We start from the raw sequence: 6,676 nt of genomic DNA on the forward strand, positions 1-6,676 counted from the left end.
TGGGAGGAGCTGTGTGGGTGCATGCAGGATCCGCCAACTGCTCTTGGAGCGGGGACCTAGGAGGTGGCAGTACCCCAGCGAGACCCCCTCCCGGGAAGGAGGGTTATGGGGGCCCACCGCAGGAGTCTGCAGGGTTTGGAGACTCGAAGCAGGCACATACCTGAGATAGAAATGCTCAGACACAGGCTGACTGAGCATGGAGTGCAGATGGAGACCAGGGAGACAGGAGTGATCGACTGCTTTTCCCTGAGTGTGCACTGAAGAATCAGGGATGGGAGCTCTTGGCTCTGGGGCTGGAGATTGGGAGGCCACCATTTTCATTTTCATCCTCTAAAGCTGCGAGGAAAGCCTTCACATAACAAAAGCCACATAGAGCAATCCCAGAGCAGATTACTTAGCCTGGCCCCCTGGCAAGGGTGGTGCAATCGAACCGGGGCAAAGACACCTGAGAATCAGTGCACCAGGCCCCTCCCCCAGAAGATCAGCAAGAACATCCAGCTAAAACCAAGTTTACTGATCACACAGAACTACAAAACTCCAGTGCTAGGGGAAAATAGTATATAGAATTCATGGGTTTTTTTTCATGAATCCTAGTCTTTCAATTTTAATTTTTTTCTCTTTCCTTTTCAACCAATTTTTTATTTTATCAACTCTTTTTAAGTCTTTTTTAATTTTCATTTTTACAGTTACATTCTATCCTTTCATCATATTTAATTTTATTTTTGTACATATATAAGTTTTTCTTTCTTTACAATTTTGGGATGTAGTTTTCTATCAAACAGCCCAAAATACACACAGGATCCAGTGTATTGCTGCTCTGTTCTGTTCACCTGTCTGATTATATTCTCTTTCTTTTTTTTTTTTTAATTTTTATTTCTTTTTTGGTTTTCGGTCTATTCTGATTTGTCTAGAGTATATTTCTCTGGGGTCGTTGTTGCCATTTTAGTATTTTGTTCTTTTGTTCATCTATTCTTCTCTGGGCAGAATGACAAGACAGAAAAACTCACCTCAAAAAAGAGAACAAGAGTCAGTACTGACTACCAGAGACTTAATCAGTATGGATATAAGTAAGATGTTAGAACCAGAGTTCAGAATAATAATTATAAAGATAGTAGATGGGCTTGGGGCGCCTTGGTGGCTCAGTCATTAAGCATCTGCCTTCGGCTCAGGTCATGATCCCAGAGTCCTGGGATTCGACCCCACATCGATGGGCTTGAAAAAAGCGTAGAAGACACTAGAGAATCCCTTTCTGGAGAAATAAAAAGAACTAAAATCTAACCAAGTCAAAATCAAAAAGGCTATGAATGAGATGCAATCAAAAATGGAGGCTCTAACTGCTATCCTCTAACTGAGAATAAATGAGGCAGAGGAGAGAATTAGAAAACAAAATGATGGAGAATAAAGAAGCTGAGAAAAAGAGAAACAACTACTGGATCACAAGGAGAAAGTTGGAGAGATAAGTGATACCATAAAGTAGAACAATTTTAAAATAATTAGGATCCCTAGAAGAAGGGGGGGGCAGAAGATATAATGGAGCAAATTATAGCAGAGAACTTCCCTACTCTGGGGAAGGAAACAGGCATTCAAGTCCTGGGCTGCAAGGGTGGCTCAACATCCTCAAATCAATCAATATGATACACTACATTAATTAAAGAAAGGACAAGAACCCTATGATTCTCACAATACATGCAGAAAAAGCATTTGATAAAGCACAGCATCCTTTCTTGATTAAAACTCTTCACAGTGTAGGGATATAGGGAACATACCTCAATATCATAAAAGCCATATACAGAAAATCCACAGCAAATATCATTCTCAATGGGGAAAAACTGAGAGCTTTTCCTCTAAGGTCAGGAACATGACAGGGATGTCCACTATCACTAGTACTAGAAGTCCTAGTCTCAGAAATCAGACAACAAAAAGAAATAAAAGGCATCCAAATCAGCAAAGAATAAGTCAAACTCTCACTCTTTGTGGATGACATGATACTCTATGTGGAAAACCCAAAAGACTCCACCCCAAAATTGCTTGAACTCATACAGGAATTCAGCAATGTGGCAGGATATAAAATCAATGCACAGAAATCAGTGGCATTTCTATACACTAACAATGAGACAAAAGAAAGAGAAATTAAGGAGTCAATCCCATTTACAATTACACCCAAAACCATAAGATACCTAGGAATAAACCTAACCAAAGAGGCAAAGGATCTGTACTCAGAAAACTAGAGAACATTCATGAAGGAAATTGAGGAAGACAGAAAGAAGTGGAAAAACGTTCCATGCTCATGGACTGGAAGAAGAAATATTGTGAAAATGTCTATGCTATCTAGAGCAATCTACACATTTAATGCAATCTCTATCAAAATACCAGCAACTTTTTTCACAGAGCTGGAACAAATAATCCTAAAATTTGTATGGAACCAAAAAGGGCCCCGAATAGTCAAAGGAATGTTGAAAAAGAAAAGCAAAGCTGGTGGCATCACAATTCTGGACTTCAAGCTCTATTACAAAGCTGTCATCATCCAGACAGTATGGTACTGGCACAAAAACAGACACATAGATCAATGGAACAGAATAGAGAACCCAGAAATGGACCCTCAACCCTATGGTCAACTAATCTTCAACAAAGCAAGGAAGAATATCCAATGGAAAAAAGACAGTCTCTTCAACAAATGGTGTTGGGGAAATTGGACAGCCACATGCAGAAGAATGAAATTGGGCCATTTCCTTATACCACACACAAAAATAGAATCAAAATGGATGAAAGCCCTAAATGTGAGATAGGAACCCATCAAAATCCTTGAAGAGAACATAGGCAACAACCTCTGTAACCTCAGCCACAGCAACTTCTCGCTAAACACGTCTCTAAAGACAAGTGAAACAAAGGCAAAAATGAACTATTGGGACTTCAACAAGATAAGAAGCTTTTGCACAGCCAAGGAAACAATCGACAAAACCAAAAAACAACCGACAGAATGGGAGAAGATATTTGCAAATGTCTTATCAAATAAAGGGCTAGTATCCAAAATCTATAAAGAACTTATCAAACTCAATACCCAAAGAACAAATAATCCAATCAAGAAATGGGCAGAAGACATGAACAGACATTTCTGCAAAGAAGACATCCAAATGGCCAACAAACACATGACAAAATGCTGAACATCACTTGGCATCAGGGAAATACAATCAAAACCACAATGAGATACCACCTCACATCAGTCAGAATGGCTAAAATTAACAAATCAGGAAACGACAGATGTTGGCGAGAATGTGGAGAAAGAGGAACCCTTCTACATTGTTGGTGGGAATGCAAGCTGGTGCAGCCACTCTGGAAAACAGTATGGAGGTTCCTCAAAAAGTTGAAAATAGAGCTACCCTATGACCCAGCAATTGCACTACTGGGTATTTACCCCAAAGATACAAATGTAGTAATCCGAAGGGGTACATGCACCCCAATGTTTATAGCAGCAATGTCCACAATAGCCAAACTATGGAAAGAGCCAAGATGTCCATCTACAGAAGAATGGATATAGAAGATGTGAGATATATATATAAACACCCACAATGGAATACTACTCAGCCATCAAAAAAAATGAAATCTTACCATTTGCAATGACGTGGATGGAACTAGAGGTTATTATGCTAAGTGAAATAAGTCAGTCAAAGAAAGACAATCATCATATGATCTCACTCATGTGGAATTTAAGAAACAAAACAGAGGATCATAGAGGAAGGGAGGGAAAAATAAAACAAGATAAAATCAGAGCGGGAGACAACCCATAAGAGACTCTTAATCATAGGAAATAAACTTAGGGTTGCTGGAGGGGACAGAGGTGGAAGGAGGGGGTAACTGGGTGATGAACATTAAGGAGGGCATGTGATGTGGGGTTTGAGTCCCACATTGGGCTCTACAATGGGCATGGAGCCTACTAAACAAACAAACAAAAAATAACAAGTGTTGGTGAAGATGTGGAGAAATTGGAACCCTTGTCCACTGTTGGAAGGGATGTAAACTGATACAGCGACAATGAAAAACAGTATGGAGTTTCCTAAAAAATTAAAATTGGATTTACCATGTGATCCAGCAACCCTACTTCTAGGTAAATATCTGAAGGAAGTGAAATCACTATTTTGAAGAGATAGATACCTGCACCTCCATATTCATTGTAGCATTATTCACAATAGCCAAGACATTAAAACAACCTAAGTATCCATCAACATATAAATGGATAAAGAAAATGTGGTACATATACACATAGAATATTATTCAACCATAATGAAGAAGGAAATCTGGCCATTCACAACAACATGGATTGACCTTGAGGACATTATGCTAAGTGAAATAAGTCAGGCAGAGAAAGACAAATATTGCATAATCTCACTTATGTGGAATCTAAAAATGCTGAACTCATAAAAACAGAGAGTAGAATAGTGATTGCCAAGGGCTGGGGCTGGGGGAAATGGAGAGTGGTCAAAGGGTACAAAGTTCTGGTTATAAGATGATTAAGTAGGAGGGATCTAATGTATAGCACAATGACTATAGTTAACAATGCTGTATTATATATTTGAGAGTTGCTAAGAGAGTAAATCATAAAAAGTAACTATGTGAGGTTGATAAGGAAAACCTGTGTCCTAAGATGGCTGACCAAGCTAGCAAGAGAGTCCCAGTCCTTGTCCCGGGGCTCTTCTGGGTTCTCTCCCTGCCTTGCTTCACACACGTGCCAAAAGTGCCAAGTATGTGGAAGTACAAGTGTATAAATTGCCCCCTTTGTTTGTGCTCAGGGCTCACACCTTTGGAGACCACTCTCCTCTGAGCCTGCCAGCATTAAATAAACCTCCTATCCTCCAAGATCTCCGGGTGCTGCTTGGTTCTTCCATCGGGTGATCCAGTCCAGGTTCCATAACATTTGGTTCCCTGACTGGGAAATCCAACTGCGCTGGCCCATTGTTGCCACCAGTTTGGGGGCAACAGTGGGGTGGTGACCGAATGAGGGATTCTAATGGAGAAGGTGCGCCCTGTCTAATTTTTGGCAGTCTCCTGCCCTGGTCGCTTCGGGCCAGCCCCACTCCGCTGTTCCTGCCGGACTCGAGGAGACTTGGCAGGTGAGGACCTGGTCCCAACGTCAGATTCCGGTAAGGCCTGGGGCCCCAAGACCCAGACAGGCCCATCCCCACTGGGGTGGAGGGGGAGCCTGATCACCTCCCAGAGACCTCTTAGAGGTCTCACAGGTAGGGATTCCCAGGGAGGGAATGTAATAACTTCCGGAGTGTGAATGTGCAGTCCGACCCAGCTTGCTCAAGTGGACTGATTCTGTGACTTCACGGGTAGGCACCCTTAAGGTCTCCAGAAGCCTATGGAGTCTGAGTGGGCCCGTCTGTGACTCCATGGTGAATGGCATACAGTCTATGGCGGCATCGGAACAGTTTCCCATCATAAGTCACAACGCTGAGATGGCTACGGCTAAGCCTCACCTAAGCTCCTTTAGGACATGGCCAGATGGGCATCTGATTGGTCTCCTCATCTCAGGAGGCACCCTCCCTTTGTCTGTCTCTGCACCACTGAACACAGAGACATCACCATAGGGTCAGGGCAGAATAAACCTATGGTTCTAGAGACCATGATCAAAAATTTCAAGAAGGGGTTTTCAGGAGACTATGGAGTCAGGATGAACCCCAGCAAATTGAGAATCCTATGTGAATTGGAATGGCCCACCTTTGATGTCAGGTGGCCTTCAGAAGGGACATTGGATGTCCCAACAATTCGTCCAGTATGGGGAGTCATAATAGGAGAACCACGACACCCTGACCAGTTTCCATACATTGACTCCTGGCTAGGAATTGCTCAGATCCTTCCCCGCTGGGTGCGATTCACTTGCAATAGGCAGGGACAGGCCAGGGTCTTAATCAATTGCCTCATCCAAGCGACCTAAAGAAAATCAGCAAAAGCCCCGGTCTCCACAAATCCTAGCAAGAGATCCCGAGGATGAACCAACTCTGCCCCCAAGACTGCCTACACCTGGCCCTTCAGCTCCAGACACTCTGCCGCCATTGGTTTTACCAGCGCCCCCAGGCCCAAAAGATCCACTTTCTCCAGGACCAGCAGCCAGGCTGCACCCCAAGCCGGGTGCAAGCGCCCTCCAAATGCCGGTAGGAGAGATGCAGGAACCCAAGAGGCATGATGAAGATGGGACGGTCCAACCCGGCCATTCCATGATGTATTATCAGCCCTTCTCCACCACCGACCTCCTCAACATAATACCCCATCCTACTCCGAGAAAACACAAGCTATGATAGACGTCATAGAATCCGTCTTCCAGACTCATCGGCCAACCTGAGAAGACCGCCAACAGTTACTCTGCACCCTGTTTAACACAGAGGAAAGGAGGAGAATAATGAAAGTTGCACAGCAGTACCTGGAAGAGCACCCACTAGTGGGAGTCATCGACCCTGCTGCCTGGGCTAATACGGCCGCACCCAAGGAGTGACCAGCATGGGACTTCACCACAACCGAGGGACAGGCCCACATCCACTGGTCCCAGGAGGCCCTCCTCTGGGGAATCCGGGCAGGAGCTAAGAAACCCATGAACATGACTAAGGTATCCTCGGTCACTCCACAACCAGGGGAATTCCCTGGGGACTACTACGAAAGACTATATAAAGCCTACAGGATATAC

This window comes from Mirounga leonina, unplaced genomic scaffold, assembly GCF_011800145.1.
Source record: "Mirounga leonina isolate KUSES-001 unplaced genomic scaffold, KU_Mleo_1.0 Mir_151, whole genome shotgun sequence".
NCBI lineage: Eukaryota > Metazoa > Chordata > Mammalia > Carnivora > Phocidae > Mirounga > Mirounga leonina.